The sequence below is a fragment of the Ictalurus punctatus genome, chromosome 21 (assembly GCF_001660625.3).
Source record: "Ictalurus punctatus breed USDA103 chromosome 21, Coco_2.0, whole genome shotgun sequence".
Classification (NCBI taxonomy): domain Eukaryota; kingdom Metazoa; phylum Chordata; class Actinopteri; order Siluriformes; family Ictaluridae; genus Ictalurus; species Ictalurus punctatus.
In genome coordinates this window covers 5505001-5523873 of record NC_030436.2, presented here as the reverse complement: position 1 = coordinate 5523873, position 18873 = coordinate 5505001, and the positions used below count along the sequence as shown (strand labels likewise).

General features: G+C 38.7%; 1 protein-coding gene across 2 annotated transcripts in view; it reads right to left on the bottom strand.

Annotated features, from left to right (window-relative positions):
- The window catches only part of si:dkey-49n23.1 (semaphorin-3D), a 64060-nt gene that overhangs the window by 40360 nt on the left and 4827 nt on the right, over positions 1-18873 (bottom strand). The window lies entirely within an intron of this gene.

Sequence of the window (18873 nt, the reverse complement as noted above, 5' to 3'; positions counted from 1 at the left end):
GTCCAAAAAAACGCTTACAAAGCATGTACAGTACTGTATCTCACTTGTCTAAATATATCGGTCAGGATGGGTATAAAAGAATTTCCAAAACATTAGATTTACCATGGAACACTGAACAACAAGTGGAGAAAACGGAGCACCACAGTAACTTTACCCTGAACAGGACGTCCCTCCAAAATTTACGAAAGGATAAGGCAAAAACTTACCAGGGAGGCTGCCAAGAGACCTGAGGTAACATTAAAGGAGTTGCAGGAACATCTGACTAGTACTGATTGCTCTCTGCATGTGACAACAATCTCTCATATTCATCACGTCTGAGCTATGGGGTAGGGTGGCTAGACGGAAGCCCTTTCTCACAAAAAAAAAAAAACGTCCAACTACATAACACCAAACCATGTGGCAAAATGTGTTATGGTCTGATGAGCCCAAGTCCATATGGTATAATTCCATAATTCCAAAATGTATGTTTGGCAGAAAAAAAGCACCACCAAAAGAACACCATACTCATGGTGAAGCATGATGGCGGCAGCATCATGCTTTTTGGCTGCTTTTCTTCAGCCAGAACCAGGGCTTTTATCAAGGTGGGGGGAATCATGAATCGCTACAAATACCAGTAGTGCAAAACCTTCAGGTGTCTGCTAGTAAGCTGAAGATGAAAAGGAAATTTACCTTTCAGCATGACAATGACCCAAAGCATACATACAAATCAACAAAGGAATGGCTTGTCCAAAAGTAGATCAATGTTTCTGAATGGCCAAGCCAGAGCCCAGGCCTGAATCCAACTAAAAATCTGTGGGATGACCTGAAGCATGCTGTGCACAGGAGATCACCTCATCATTTGACAGATCTAGAATGTTTTTGCCAGAAAGAGTGGGAAAATATTATAAATATAAATAAGTCAATTGCCATGCTGACAGACTCTTAGCCAAAAAGACTGAATTGTGCAATACAATTAAAAGGTACTTCAACAAAGTATTAGTTTAGGGGTGTACACACTTATGCAACTAGTATATTGGTGGTTGGTTTTTGTTTTTTTTATCTTTGTGTCATTGTTTTACCTTTTAAAACAATGTACACCTTTTAACAGAGGTGTGTACACTTTTTTTGTCCTCTGTACATGTCTACTTGTTGAGAACTACTTAAGAGTCCTCAGAATTGACAAATGACCAAACAAGATGGAAAATAGACTGTTTTTCTCTTCAACTTAAGGATGCCTCAATAAGGCTATAGAAGACTCCAGATAACATTCCTGCACTATGACATTCCTGTCCTGTTGACGTCTGTCTTGTTTTCTGAAAAAAAGTGAACCACTCCAGCTGCACATCCTCGTTTGTAGTGCCACACTCTGAGGATGACGCAATCCTGAAGCCTGGAGCACTTGGGGAAGTGCTTCAGCATTTAAAGTGGTGACAGTACCTAAGAGAAACAGACCCTTAAATGACAAACATGATTACTCAGAAAGCCGCTACCTGATTCTGATGTGCGTGTGTGCCAGCATGTGACCTCCGCTGAACAAGGTTGACCCTGAGGGGAAAACTGATGCATTGTTTAGACAAACGTTCCCATGGCTAATCAGCCCCCTGCAATCTTTATTCTATTTCCTTACAGAGGTCACACTATGTAAACAAATTGCTCATGTAACCTCAAAACACTTCAATGGACACTATAAGTACACCATAAACACAATAAATAGATGTTGCAATGGCACAACTAAAACATTCTGGAGATCCTAAGAAGACCAATGTGTAGAACATCTTTTAAACCTATTAACACTTTTCTTGCTTGCTAATTAGCTGGCTGAGGAACCAAAAAATTGGAATAGTTGAATAGTTAGTCTTCTTTGTGTTGCTTTCCATGGTGGGTCTTTTCCCATGCTGGGGTTTATTGTAGACAGAGCCATAGAGACCCACTTATACTACTGCAAATACCCCTGTGGAGAGTTTCAAACACAGGCAAATTGAGCTTAGGGCTAAGCATATGCAAAATGGAGATAGGGCACATTTTTCCATCCATTCACAACCTCAAAAGCTACGCCAATTAAGCTGCTACTCCAACACAGAAACTTTCAGCAAGATTTTCAGCAGAGAGAAACCATTGAGACAAACCTTTGAAGCACATGAAGTCTAATTCAACACCTAATTTAATTCCAGAATAAAAAGCCCAGCATGAGTCACCCGTTAGCACTCCATCTCCACAAGTCCTGGGCATCTGCTTAAGCTTCTCAGAGGCAGATGGAGATGATTGGGGACCATCAGAAGGTTTGGAGGAGGCGACAGCTTTACGGCAGTAGTTCGGTAAGATGCTAAGTCTGATTTACACCCCAAGCCCATTTAGAGTCCGTAAGATCTGGACCCATGCCTGACCGCTGGATTTACAACAGCAACCAAAGTGCAGGTGCTCGACTCAAGAAACGATCAAATGGCCTTATTGCCTCCCTCCAAATCACTGCAAAGTTATTAATCTTTCTGTTGAAGGAAATTAACTCACACTGTTGAATCAGAGACAATATACTAAATGTAAGCTCTGAAAGGTGGAAGTCCATCTGGTATTAATAAAATGAATTTTGCTAAATTGTCCTTCAGGGGATTTTATGTCTGTGTTAAATGTGACAGAATCCAGTTGGTGGAAAAGAAAATAACCAAATTACACCTCATCATTCCCCATTAAAACTGGGATTCTTCATAACAGCGACTTATAAGGATCTCCTAACTTTGATTTATGAGGCATAAAGAACATGGTTTCCATCATAATTACTGACTCTAAAGAGACTTTTTGTTGGCTGTATCACTACGTGCCTTCTACTCAGTAAAGGAAGCAGTGCATTTCGGAAACTAATCTAGTGGTGATTAAATGCACTCAGGTGATCATGCATTCTAATTAACAAGCAAACGCTTTCCAATCGAATAGGTTAATTTGTTAGCATCTGACTTTTTGGGTGTGTGGGATTAGATGGAAAATTGGTGTCTTGCCCAAGGACACTTCGGTATGTGGAGTCATGTGGGCCGGGAATCGAACCGCCAACCCTACGATTAGTGGACAGCCTGCTCTGAGCTTGAGCCACAGCTGCCCACGCTGCTTGCATCCAATTTAAGACATTCTAAATATGCTTATTTGGAGAAAATTTGTAATCTGAAAATCTGCATTTGTAAATTGAGTCAAATCCAGTTCCGTTTCCTATGACCCAGACAAAAGTCACTCATTAGCTTTTTCAATACAAGGAAAGAAAACAAACACAAAAGTGTGGGAAAAGCATCACACATCAGGAAGAGGAAGTAGCTGACACTTAGGCACTTCCATGAGACTAGACTGTTCAGAACTCTGGTCTTTGGCTGCTTCCCCCACTATGACTTTGTTTCTTTTCTATATGGCTTCCCAATCAGAAAAGACAGACCACAGCATTCTGGGATAGAACCTAACAAATAACCTAAGCCATTAAAATGGGTGACAGAGAAGCAAAATTATTATCCATGCATTATCTCATCAATCTTCCAGCCAAAAGCCATGAATGCCTGTTTGCATGACTTTGAAGTAAAGAATTTGACCATTGAGAATGAGTTAAAAGGAATTCAAATAGCAGGTGGTGGAATAGCGTGACATTTCCTGTTAAACATAGACCTTATAACAAGAGCCAACCCACACTGAGCTCTTCCCAGTAAAGAATACTGTGATGAAAAGGCGGGACATCCATGCAGAGGCTCAGACAGGGACCTGATGGAGGCTGTTGAGCTGAATGCAGTGTTGGAGCTGTCAGTGTAATGGATGAGTGCCTTTACTTCCCTTAGTGGCCTTGGTGGACCTGTGATTGGTCGGACTGGAGGGAACAGCAAGACATTGCCTTTGGCTGTGTTTCATTGATTGCTCACTATGTAACATCCCACCCTTTAGATTTTCCATGAAGTGGGTCAATTAATCAGAAATGTAAAACCTAATGATAAAATGAATATTCCTGAATGAACAATATTACAGAATTTCAGGGGGGAAAATTATGCATAAGATGACATGAATATTACAAAATCAATTTGCAATCAATTACTATTAAGGAGGTCAGAAATGAATGGGTCAGCCCTGACATGTACAATTCCCAATGGAAGTATAAGCAATTAAGCATCACGTTCATTTCTGCATTGAGTGACCTAGTAGAACTCGAAATCGAAATCTCTGTAGTAACATAATATCATATCTTTGAGTGCTTCCATTGGTTTTTCCTACAATGCAGGATTTGGACTTTTAGCTTTCAAAATAATATCCATGCTTGCGACCCCACCACTACTAGGCTGGACAAACTACTAACACCTGGGCTATAAGTCTTTTGTTTGAAATTGCCAAGCAGTCCAAGAACCAAAGAAAGTATAAAATATAAACCCTACTTCTTATTGACTTTCCCAAAACAAGTTTTCATAACATCTGTGCTTCTAAATCTCAGCAGCTGCCGCACTACACACATTATCCAAGGTACAATCTGGCTGGCAGTAGAACAGTATTTACTGGTCTGATTAATTAATGCGCACAGATAACAGAAATGTTTTCAGAATGAGGAACGTGTGAAAACACTGACGAAACCAGTCATAGCTAAAAATGTCATACTCAAATAATATTTTTTTTTTACATGCAGTGTGAAACACTACAGTTCATAGCCAAAACATTCGCTAACGACTTTTTGTGACTTTTTGTCGAGGACATAAATGTGATTTAAAAAAGTTACAGTATAGCATAAACACTATGGTTACACAGTCATCCTCTTCCTGAGAATTCATACGTGTTTGTTCCCCTTAGTCTACATTAACACATTGGACTGGCTTGCTCTTGCTGTATATTACATTGCATTATGTTATATTAAGTTTTTTGGCCTAGTCATTTAGGTTTCTTTTCAACCAAAATAAGGGGGTGGGCAAATACACTGGCCCACTTACCCGGTGGCCTAGCTAATTAATTAATCATTTTTCCACCCTATAACATCACAAACAAATGAGTTAGTTTTGCGCCAGCATTAAGTTAATAAAATTAGTCGCTTTTCTCTTATAGTCAAAGTATAATACACTCTAAAGTTTATCGTAAAAAGTTCACGATCCTGTTAAAAAAGCTTCAGAAGACAAAAGCACAACATATTCAATTATCTGTTATACTTTGAGGGGAAAATGTGTGATCTTTAGTGAGCTGTGAACAGGCTTGCCACCCTGAGAGCACACAACAGTGGACTCAACCAGCCGAAAAACAAGCAGCCCGGTCCCCATGTACACAGACAACAGCTTAATGAACACCAGACTTGTATCCAGGAGGGCTTTGAAGGAAAACATTTTATAATTCAAATCAGTTCTTTTTATTCTAAAGCTCAAGCACAAGCATTTTGATGGTAAACTGTATCAATCGATGATCTTATACTGATCCGGCCAGCTTTATCACTATTCATTTAGCTATAACAATTAAACAAACTATGTAGGCTGATTGGTCAGGACAGTTGACAGATCTGTTTCCTGTTTCAGGAATCAGCTTGAGAAAAACATAGGGAAGAGAGATTTAAATGCCTCTAATCGCTCTCATGGGCATGAATTGGCAAAGCAGTTAAGATACCAAGTGTGATACCTCCTGCGCTACTGTAGATAGCCAAAGTTAAGATGGTAAGAAAGGAAGAATGCCTGTTATTACCTTGTATCTGCATAAATATATCCTTAAAGATATATCCATTCATCTACATCATTTAATAATACCCAAGATATATTTTGTGGGAATGTTTGTAAAAACAGCGAATTCTAAGACATCTGTTAGTCATATTCTTGTGTTTTTAGGACTGAGGAAACACAGCACTACGTCCAAATGTGTCCCTAGCCACAGGGCAGGCAGGTTATCTGATGAGAACAAGGTGTGAACATTTGAAATGGTGCCCTGTCGTTGAAGAATAGAGACCGATGTTTTCTGTCAAAGAACCTCCACCCTTTAGATGCCTGCACACACGGATACAGAAATATTTCAGCTCTGATATGATAATAAATCTGTCTATCTTCCATAGCTGTCGACATCCACACTAATACTCCCATCCTCAGTGCATACTCTGGCATCTTAGTTTAGTGGGAGAACATTCTAGTATATACTAGCATGTTGGGTGTACTTGAAAATCATTATGAAAATTGCAAATCTTTATGCGTAAGATATCCGCTAGGGCAGTTCAGTCCTGTGGACAACACTCCCAAAGATCTTGTGAGCTAACCTCCTACAATAACAAACAGCACCTCTGCTCCAGGTCTGTTCTGGACTGCGTGAGCGCTGAGCCAGAGAAAGCTCCACTCCTTCACATACCAGGCCACAAGACCAATTCATGCATCAGATTCCTCACCTCTGCATACCAACATCTGGCCACGTGGAACAGCCAGGAAGGCAAACATATGGACTGTCCACTTTAAATTTTTTGACTTTGAGAACATCCAGGAGTTGCTCTTAGGCCTAATGTGTGGACACGGGGCATTTCTGTCTTGTGGTGACTTGTCCTGAATGAGTAAAAAGCATCAGCTTGAGTTTAATTTGATTACTTATACTAAGGAGGACTTGTTCACAACAACTAATCAAATGCAGTTTTATACAGATATAGTTTAATTTAATTCCTGGGGGTTCTTTTAAAGTGAAGAGCACAGTTAAAACATATCGGCACAAGCACTTTACCCTGGTGTCTTTACTGTGAATTTAATATGAAGTAGAGCAACAAATGGCAAGAATTCATTGCGTCCCGCAAACCTCAGTCACCAGCCTAATAAAACTGAGGAGCATTGACATGTCATTTTCACGAGGGGTCTTCGTCTGAGACACACCTTTTCAAGTTTATGACCAAATTCCAGCAATTCTGCGTAAACCTTTGTTCATGCGAGACATTTAGCAGTAAGAAACAATAAGACAAAGACGCATGAGAAGTTTCTCAGGAAGCATGTGTTTTTAGGGATGTGTGAGGGACAAAGAGAGGCAAAGCGATACAATGAACAATTCTGAAGACAAGTGTTCACAAGTTTGAGTTCACAAAGTACTAAATGTGTATATAGCCAATAATATACTAGATAAATATCTAACTAAATGGTCAATTAAAATAACTAACATTGCTTTGCCAGATGCAACATATCTTCCCAAAACCACTGTTGGGATAAATTTACTGCAGCTTTTCAGGGTTTGTTTAAAGAAATAGGCACCCTATGAACTTCATAACCAGTTATCTTTACATCACATTCATGTACTAAGAACTTTCCTCAGAAGTCTTTTTTTTTCCTCCTTCTCTTAATAACCTGCCAATTGAGATGCATTAACGATCAGACAATGTTTTATATTACGACTGTAAATTGCTGACATGGAGCTATTGAACAGTTTATTCTGATTGGTCAGAAGGTGTTGATTAATTTTCTGTAACAGCACAGTTTGGACAGTAGTTCTGGCTCCAAGGTTTATATTAACATGCGCATTTAAATACATTATCGTTTCTATAGTAACATACCAGGGACTTGTATAGCAAATGCTCCACATAAACAGATCGAAAAACTTAGTTGTTGATAAGGTACATTTTTCTGTAAGGAGGTGTTTGTTTAACATTTTCGGAAGAAGACTGCAATATCACTGCTTTGTCACAGTCAGTGGTAAAGAAGTTCCAATAAGTCTTCATAATAATGGAATTTGTCCTGTTTCTTGGGAACAATCATATTACCCTGTTGTTGATTACTTTCGTATTAGATTACGCCCGGTCATGTTTTGTCCTTACAAAATAAAGTGCAAATTGTATGTAATATTTTTCGAATACTCTTCTAATAATATTGCATGACATACAGATATTAATAAACGTCCACGAAAAACTCTATTTCAAACAACAGTCTATTACTTCATACTGTATTCCAGATCAAAAATGGAAATAAAAACCAAGTCTTCAAATCTTTGGCAGCATTGTACAGCTTGGCACATATACAAACAAAACTGTATCAATCTTAGAGATCTGTGTATCAACGGTAGAGCTCAGCAGTATATTAGTTTTCCACTGTACACACAAATGGACAACAAAGTCCAGATGATTTCTGAGTTAGATTAATCTTCTGGAATATAGGTGATGAAAATACGTTACCCAGACACCACTAACACCTACAAACTGTGATGCAATTGCAAAATATCAAAAACACCATCTGGGCCAAAAAAAACACATTTCTGACTGATAAACTCCTGCATCATAAGTCATCAAGTGTAGATCTATGCATAGTGTCAGTGTAGATTCTCAAATTGGCTGCCTGACAGTTCTCACATGTCTGCTCAATCTCACTCTTAATCCCCAACGCAACCCAAGAATCATACTTGCTTTACACAAGCCGGTAATTGTGCACAACATGGAACAATTTCAGCACTTTCCTAAATTTGATAGAAGGCATCCATAGTGATTCATTTGGCATTTCAAGGCACCCGATTCCCATTCGACCTTTACCGAATGACAATTACATCTCATGTCACCACAAAGCCTTAGAAGGAAAGAAAGACCCTTTCTTCCACTCTATCACCCTTACCCCTGCTGCTGTCCATATGAAAGCACTCTTGGTGTGATCTGGGAATCCTAAAACATCACCAGCTGGGGAAAAGTCACAGAGATGACTAATCTGTCAAATTTACTCACACCTTTTTTGGGGATTGACTATCCACCTACTGCAGTAGATGGAGGTTTGAGGCTGATTTCTACTGACTGCATTAAAATAAAACAGACACTGTGGACTGTAGTGGATTTTAAATTGGTGGTTGATGTGAGAATTGGAATAAAGAGACGTCAGAGTCAACGAATAAAATGAATATGATTAGAATAATGCATCCATCAAGCTATGCAAAGAACTGTCTGGACATGACACAGATGGTGCAAGGACGTGTTGGAGCTCTAGCTAACCAGATGTACTATAACTGTACAATCTGATTGCAAGGTAACAGGAAGGCCAAGGAGCACAATGTACTCAAATCTTCCAGGTCAACAAATCTAGTTTGGGTTTGAGAGAGAACCAACACAATTCAGCTTGTGGTGTTGTATCAGCCTGAAAGAGACACCACCATGTGTTTTGAATTACTTGGATTGTGTTCAAAACACAAAATGTACAAACTAATAAAGATCGTGACAATTTGCCAATTAGATGCTTGGAGAAGATCCAGACAGGAGACCTTTCAGTGGTTTTCTCTGCTTAGACTTTACTCTGTTTAGACAGCAGGCAAGCAGTTGAATCAGACGCTTTGGTGTAAAAATGGTAATCTAGGATCTGTTTTGTCTGTGGATGCAGAAAAGGAAGTTGATTCCAGATCAGAGCTCAGGCTTTAAGACTCTTAATAAATATTGACTTTGCTCTTGCCTTTCCCCGTGGGATGTTTTACAAGTGAAAGGCAGCTTTTCAGGACACAATGTGTTTCTTTGGTTGTTTAGTCTGCTTTGACTGAAGAAGACACAACACCTGCTGCACATCAAACCAATTAGCTTCAGTATGAAGTCAAATAATAAAAGTGTGGCCTAGCCAAAATCCATATCAAAAGGACACAGCCCTGCTTTCAAAGGGTATTAGTGTAGTTTATACACAACAATGTCCGAACAATACACAGAAGAGCTATCAAAGCAGATGACCTAAATATAGTGCTTAAAAGGTAAAGTTTGCTGTAGAAACATTGGGCCTCATTTTCCAATTTATTCAGAACTCTTTAGACATTTACAAAAGTTGGTTTGGAAACCAGTTGGTTTGGAAACATGTTCGTATCCTGTAAGAGCTCTGGAGTTGGTGTAAATGTACGTACGGTATAAAGAGACTCACTAATGCAAACATTAAATGATCGGTGCTCTTTCACCATTTAGTCATTACTTTGTCATTTTCATCTCTCTGCAAACTTTGCCTTTTTTATAGAGTTTTCTGGGCATCACTAAAAAGCAAATCAGCTGAGCTAAGTACTTGAAAATTTAAAGGCAATTAACATTCATCAACATGTGATTGTGAGTACAAAAAAAATTCAGTGCTACTGAAACCTTTTTAAATCTGGTGGGACTTTTTAGTTTGGTCTGGCCCTGGAAAACATTTACACATAACTTTGCCATTGAACATTGATAAATTAGCCGCATTGTACATATAAAACACAGCTTATATAAAATCGCGTCAGAATTAATCTGCAAAAACTCAAAGGATACAATAGAAACATTCTTTCTGATTTAAAAAAAAAAAGCACAGTCTTGACTATTAGATCATTTACTTTGTGTGTTTTAAACATTTTAATCAAGTTTTTATGAACTGTTGCTTTAGGCTTTCCATCAAGTCTCCGAGTACTGACAGCATAAATGTATTAGTGCTTAACAGATGACATAGGGTGAGCTATTGTAGACTTCATTACTGGTGGTCTAAGTGACCTCATTTCTGTTTGGATATCGCACCACCCATAAAACACACATTCATAATTCCCCATAGCGGAAGCTCAAGATGTCTGCCGACGTTCAAACAATAGATCAGCCCACACTAATTCAGACTGACAGTGGAGCCAGTTTGTTTAAAACAGTGTCACTGTCCACTTTCCTGTCTGTCAGAGCTCTATTTGGACACTTCTTTAATTGGTGCAAGACAACAAGAACATCCAACTTCTCTTTAAGGAGTTCTCTCTGTATGCGTCTTCATGCAAGGCTAATTGTAATATGAAGTGCATATATTAGCATGTTTGTTTTTAATGGAAATGCCTGTTGGGCTAGGGAAGCATAATTATAAGACAAGGTCCTTTGCGACAATTAAGAAAACTACTTCCAGAGAACTCTATTTATCTCTAACCGGGTCCCTAAGGCGTTGGTGGGGACATTTATATATAGCCAAGACTGACCACAGTTGCAGGGGGTGTTATGGCATCATCAGTATATGCTGCTTGGTTGGAGAGTCTGTAAAATATTTAGGCTTTGTTTATATATAGGATGACATAAGAGGACATATAGGAATGGAAGGAAGCAATTAGAGTTACCTGTGGCTTCCTTGACTGAGGTTTCAGAGAGCAATTTACTGATCTCTGCGTTATTTCAGTCTTGTCAGGAGAGATGGAACATAACTGATGCTACACTGAGGCCAATTCCTTGATGTTACTTGAGGTCATCAATGCAAAGATATGTAATTTGTGGAATGGATAATTACTAGTATAAAACAGACAGGCATAATCCTTTGCCTAAAATCTGTTTGGCTTTGTTGCCCCTCACCACGTGGCAAACTCATGAGAGAAGTCCTGTAGGATGATACCACAAGGGAAGTAAATCAGAGCCAAAAAGCAAGAGCCCGACAATAGGTTTTTATCTCTGCTCATGAGCCTGTCTGATGCATACTTCCCCATAATCTCCAGCTGATTTATCTTGGCCCTTTTGGCCTGAGAAATTCCAGTGTTGGTTGTTATAGAGAGAGAAAAAAAACACAGTGAGATCTCTGCACTGGGAGGCAAGGTTCCCTGGAGAGTTAAGGGGTCATCGTGGCACTCCCATCCAGTCCAAATGGGAGCTATCTCTGTCTTTGCACCAGGTGTAGCCACCCCCCCACCATTCCCCTGCCTATCCGTTACTACTGTCTGAAAAGGAATCAATGATTTCAGCAGCACAGATGCTAGAATTATCGCTTAATAGAATCTGATCCCTGTGCTCCAGATAAGTGGCTTTAGATTTTGTAGCAAGAGCTTTGCAGCTAAAGGCTACATGTTCATGTACCTTATCGAAAGCCTTGACACTCATTTTCGTTATCAAATTGTTTCTGTTTTTATTACAAGCACAAGTCTGAACACTGTAATCACAGCTTCAGGAACCTTGAACTCATCCATCCTGAATCGACGAGCAAACAACATCTTCCTATTTTAAAGAAATCGTAGAGAAGATCAGTGGATCTTACAAGTAACAAGTGCTACTCCATTACAACCTGTAATTAATGTACTCCAAGAACTAACAGCTGTGCAATACACTCCTTACAGTAGAGCTGCTCGAAACCGAGAACAATGCGAAGCAAAAATAGCCTGTTTTTTACGTCAAGCGTATTTCCGCATTGCATCACCAATAAGTTTTTTTTGGTTTTTTTTGCAGAGGAAATACTGTCTTGGAGCTCTCTGAATCACAATGTCGTATAATTTTTGGAGACAACTACTACAGCTTCTCTCTGTCATGTCTACTGCTGTCCTTCAGATCTCCAACTGGTTGGGTGTGTATAGAGGAAACCTGCCTCTGTCTGCCCCACATGGACTCACTTCCAGCCAGTTATCCTGAGGTTGGCGCCAGCCGGCACGTTTGCTCATATGCACGCTGGGAAGGAAGTGTGCTGCTGCATAAAGCACTGTTATTGTTGACTTGATGAAGATAAAGGGCAATTAATTAAGATAATAGAGGAGCAATACAATAGCCTATTGAGGTGTTTGGCAGGAAAGACGTTGCTGTCTTGCCAGTTCTTGGCCCAAGACACGCAAATGGTCGCTCGAAACAGTGATAGAATGAGTGCAGTTTTATACAATTGGCCAGTATGTTTAACTGGTGCTATGATTAAAGAGCCCACCTATACAGATCTGCAGTTGTAAAAGCCCTTACAGAAAGGCCAGCGTGAGATAAAGAGTAACAAATTTCAATGTCATAGTTGATATAGTTATGAATTAAACAAGAAGTCAACTGTCTAGACCCTTACTGCGTGTGAGAACTTCGCTCTACCTACTAAGAATCATAAACTAAACATCTGATGTTTCCATGTGTTGGTTCAAGTGCAAGCACTGTGGAGAGCACATAAATACATCTTTAACAACAGCTTCCTTTTAAAAGTCTTGTGAAACAACACTACGTTTGTTAAAGACATGGCAACTGGGATATTTGATAATCATTTCAATGCATGAATGCATGATTTGAGCCTAGAGCATCAGAATTGATGCCAAATGTAAAAAATTAAACATTGTATCTTTATGAGGGTATGTTTGGTTGAAATGGCAGAAGGAGCATATTTCTCACAAATATGAAATTGCCTCATCTACTTCTCCAGAGCAAAAAAAAAAAAAAGAATGCTCTCTTTCTGTCATCACTCATCATAAGTAAAACAGAGAGAATTAATCAAAGTCAGGCGTTCGTTCTCACACATCCCAGCAACAAAGAATAACCTTCAACGCTGGCTTGAGTTTTCTCACCTTATATGTGCTCTAACACACCTCTCTTAAGCCTGAGTGTGAGAGGCAAGTTGGCAGTTTGTTAACACATTCTTTTCACCCTATCCTCAACCTAAATCTATATTTAAACTCAATATACAGTCAATTCTGGATCTTCTTTTATGTACGTCTATGCCAAATCCACACAAATGTCAACCTTAGCTGGAAAAAAAATTAAGTTCTAAGCAATTAAAGAAATGGAGAAAAAAAAACATTGTTGTTGTTTTTTTTAACTCATCACAATTGTTTTTATTCAATGCAATGACTTTTACCTACCTCTAAATGTATTCTTTTTTGTCTTTTTTTTTTATTTATTTTTTTTTACTATGCCTCCAAGCATGCACAGGCAGCCAGAAATAATATAAACAAAGTATATCAAGTTATGTTTCATCCTGTCATCCTGATAAGGAGAAAATGAGTTAAGATATGCATTTAATTTTTTCATTCTAAATTCATATTTCATACAGGTATAACAAAATGCTGTACAGTATGGTTCGATGCAAGGCTCTCGATTCAGTGGGTCTGCGCATCAAATGATACATAGTAGGCTATTTATCACAAAATACTGCTTATATTAAGTAAGGTGTACTAAACATGTGAAAATTAATCAAGCCCACATTCCCATTTAAAAATAAAGTAGCTTCTTATCTCATGCTCTGTCTTTGTTAGTCAGATTTTAGAAAATCACGGCAGCAACTGGGAAGTTCAAAGGTGCAAATATGATACCACTCAATATAGTGGAGAACGCAGGACTTAAAAACAAGCTCGAACTCCAGAGAACTGAGTGACTTCAGACACGCCCCCTTGAGACACCAGCATGGCTGTCAGGGTTTTTTGTGGGGTTTTTTTTTTTGTGTTGTTGGTTTGTTTTGTTTCATGGGAAATTGAGCTAGATTTGAGCCACTCAGCTAAGGTGTAAAGACTAAAAAATTAATAATAAATAAAAAATTGTGTCTCCCTTTTCCAACGGCTAAACTTTTAGGCTACTATCAGGTCTTTTTGTGCGGTTTTTGAGATGTAGTTGGGGTGGAAATTTTGCTGAGACCTGGCACATCTGTGAAAGCTTGGCCAGAGAATGAATGCCTAATTAGTCACGTTTCCTTTTGTTTCATTTTAAATCACAGGTTTTTGTTTCATTATATGCTGCTAAAAGTCTAAATGGATCACATAAACTTTGGTCATTATAAAGTTAACATTTTTAGAATGTTGAATGGTTTAATCAATTGAAAGTGGAAAGACACTTCTGGAAATGCTTGTTTTTAGTGCATCAAAAATGTACCATAGTGAGATATCACCAGATCATATTGTATCCTATTTGAATTTTGTGAACGTTACACCAACACTATTTAATGTGGTTTCCAGGGTCGGAATTATTCAGATATGCAATGCCCATAGCACAGTAATGTCATATCTATGTTACCTCTGTAATATATTCATCAAAAACAAAAAAGTAGGTTTAGAAAATCTTGTAATATGTACATTATATCTACTGACTATTCCTATGCATAGGTCTGCATCCCTGGAAGATTAAAAGAGCACATATGCCTGGTCTTGTTGATGCTAAGTTCATGCCACATCTGCAACACTGGAACTGCCTGCAACTGTCAGAGTTACAACAAAGTGAGTGTAATTCAGCTGTCAGGTTACTTCTAGAAACTTCATGACTACTATGAATTAGTGCAGATGTCTATCAAGCCAATGATTAATTCCATGCACTTTGCCAAGTTTAAACAAAAAAAAATCCTCAATTTTTCTTTGGGAAAAACAATTTTAAATGAACTATTCAGAATTTTCCACATTCACATTTTCAAAGCAGAGTGCAAAAGATGACATGGAAGAGATGTGACATTCTTTTTGGGTGGTCTGTGCCCTCCTTTTTCTTTCTCTTTTTCTATCCTTCATCCACTCCTCCACATACAGGAAACAGCAGGCGAGGAAGGAACAAAAAATACTTTGGAGACAACTAACCCACAATAACTACAATAGCCCCTTCACAATGGTTCTGCACATATAGAGTGCACTAGCTAATGTTGTTTCACCTTACAGTGCTGGCTTTGTTTCCCACAGCCTGTAGTTAATAGCTTCCGCAGTCCTGGGCCGGCAAACAGAATGATTATGGACCAACACCCTGACTATGAGCACCCTGAAGGGAAAAAAATCTCTGGGTGGGTGTTTGATAAAGTGAAATAATTGACTCATGGACTCTGATTAATATCTGCATTGCACGCAGCTTGTGTGAAAAGGAAAATGAGAAATACAACTGAGATGAGAAATCAAAACAGAAATAGAGAAATAGATCTGTGAGGGTAAACAAAATATCATGATTAGAAAATATGACATAGCTATACACTGACATAGTCAGCAATATAAAAACCAAGATCAGCAAAATCAGTATGAACCAATAAAATAACAAGTTATACAGTATGTGCATACAGCACAGATACCCTGACCTCGCCATATTTCAGTATACTGACTTATATGGTTCTAAGGTTTTTCATGCAGTTCCATGGCTAACCAGAAACAGGTTTTTGTTTAATAACTTATTGGATAAAAGGAGAGGAATTTCTAGGAAATAAAATAGATAAGGGCAATTTTAGTGTTATGGATGGCACAGCTTAACTCATTTTGCCTTGCAAAGAGCCCCATTGCTTGAACGAGCTTAAAAGTTACAGTCAAAAGATTGGAAACTAGTCTGAACATACTGTATATTTTTCAGCATCTTATGGTTGAAATTTGTTTCTAAGACAGAAGTTAATGAATACATCTATTGCTGAGTCAAATGTACTTTGGTAAAGAATTTTTGCTGATGTAAAATATGTAGATTTTACATAAAATTAAGATTTATTTGTTTCCGCATACAAGTCCTTTCTGTTTAGAAATTAGAAGAACCAGTGAGGAGCTTGGGTATAGCTTCCTCATAAGGCTAGTTGAGAAGATGCCAAGAATGTGCAAAGAAATGTGTCTTTCTTCAGGAATACTATTAAAATGTTGATGGTCATTATACCTGTGGTAGATATTTTGACAAAAATCTCATGATTATTAGGTCCTACAGAGTAATTAGGAAGCCTATATATAATTAGGTCACCATTCTTTTTACACCAAGGAACAGATAAGTTAGAAATGTAAAGGCAATTGCCCAGGAGGTAAGTAGGTAAGTAAGGTAGGTAATGTCATTCACGTCACCTCACAGGAAATGAAGATGAATTGAACATCTCTGAAATAAGAAATTCACACCTCTCCACTCATTAACAAACAGAATCCAGGCGTGCTGATGACCCTGCGCCTCGCATTCTCACCTGCTCAATAAAAGCAGCCATGACAATGTGACGTTACATGCCCGCCTGCTCTGTTTGTCCAGGAACAATCTGCAGAACCAAAGAGCAATAAAAATTCCTTGTGAAAATTCTTTACAGCTCCTGCATTGCCAGACCCACAAGTCACACCATGGTGCTAGAGGAGGAAGTTTTTATCTCATTATGAATTATGTAGCATTGCGTGGTAACCCAAGTCTTTAGTATAAAAAACACAAGAGAAAAACAAACTCTGAGAGCCACATCCTGCAACTTGACCTCGAGTCACACTGGACCCTCATTGTCGAACTGGACAATGACCCTCTTCCTCGTCTACAATGGAAACAGCTTTGCCGACCTCAGGCTTGGCTGATGAAAAACAGAGCAGTCTCCAAGGCATGAGGCCTAAAGAGACAGCCAGAGGGCTGATTTAATTAGGAGTGAACCTGCCACAAACACACCTGGCTTAAAGAAGTCAACTCATGAGCTTGATATGTATTCCCTCAGGTAAATTATGATTATTACAAATAATATACCACACCTGCTAGCAGAAGCACCACTGGGCCTCATGCACTGGGGAACTGTTTCAAACATATCAATGAATCATAACAAAACCAGCAAGGGAAGTTTTTTTTTTACAAAATTTTCTCCCAATTTATTCTTAGCCAATTCCCACAGACAGGTTAGGTCTTCCCTATTATACCACTGTTCCCAGTCTGGAAGGGTGAAGGCTAACACATGCTTCCTCTGCCACCACAACTGGCAAATGTCAGTTTTATCGACATGGGAGAGAAGAAGAGCATTCTTCCCACCCAGAAAGCCAGGCCAGATATGTTCTATCGAATTCCTTGCCACAGATGGCTATGGTTTTATCCAGGTTCAATGAACTGTTGGCCAGTTGCATCATTCTCCAGCACGACCAACTGGAGTTTAGTTACCAGTTCCTCAACTGACCAAGAAAGACATTATTACTGAATACATTCAATACACCACAAACGCTGACGATATGATTATTAGTGTCGTGTACTAATAACTTATACATATACTTATAATGTTTTTTCTATAGATATTCACTGTGGGGTCTGTTACTGTATATTGCTATTAGAGCAGTCAGAGCCCATTTTACTGTTTAAAACTGTCTGAAATGTTCAGAATATTTATGTATATTGTTCTTCACTTTGTATCAATTTAGAGCTGTTTCTAGTGAGAATGCTAAGATGCGAGTTGTACATTAATCTATGCGTGACTGAGGCAGCATGTAGGTCGCAATGTTTGCGTTGTGTTTCTAAACATATATGTGGCACCTTGCTGTTTTTACATTTATTTAAATAGATTTTATAACAAATGCGGTGCAAAGTATAGTGTTATATTTATTAATCAGAATTTAAGTGATCCATAGACAAAGACCAGGGGGCATGGTGGCTTAGTGGTTAACAAGTTTGCCTTGCACCTCTGGGGTTGGGGTTTCAAAAACACCTAAACTCTATGTGCGTGGAGTTTGCTAGTTCTCTCCGTGCTTCAGGGGTTTCCTCCGGGTACTCCGGTTTCCTCCAGTCCAAAGACATGCATTGTAGACTGATTGGCATTTCCAAGTTGTCCGAATTGTGTGAATTCATGTGTGTCCCCTGCTTTGTGCCCTGAGTTACCTTGGATAGGCTCCAGGCTCCCCTGAGACCCTGTGTAGGATAAGCGGTACGGAAAATAAGTGGAAGTATGGATAGATCCATACTGCTTTTTGGAAGTTGGATGACTTCCAGGTTCGTTGCAACATGACAAGCTGCATTTTTTCCACCTTGGAAACTTCAAGAGAGAGAAAAAAAAAACAAGGCTGGTGAGTGAACATTTATTTAATAGGTGTATAATGTAAGTGATAACAGGACCTAACTTGTTTTGCAGGCATTCCATTACATTAAATGTAACGATCAAATGAATAAAAAGTATGATGCTTCTTTCATTAATAAATGAAAAAATTGTTAATGTTGCCGCATGACTGTGGTATAAGAGGAATAAAACGCTAATCAACTCTACAGCATACGACATCATGTTTGATTCCATAGTTGTATATAGCAAACCCATATCCACACCAATTTCCATTTCTGTTGGCTAAATATTCCACCACCATAACATTTACAACTTCCACAGCTTATTTGTTCAAAAGAACACTGATCAGAACTGCTAATAAAAAATATGAAAAAAAATACATTTGAAAGAATATTAAAAACTTTCGTACCATTGAGGAGGGAAACAAGATAATCAATTTAATCCATGTAAAAGAGCACCATGACCCTTTCCGTGCATTAGAGATAAGAGCATCAAACAGCTAATAAACCAACAGATGCACAGATAAGCAGAACCAGATCTGAACTTGTATAAATCAGAGGCGCTCCAACACGAGACAGGGATGTGTGGCGAGTACAAAGCGTAGTCACGATATCAGATGGTC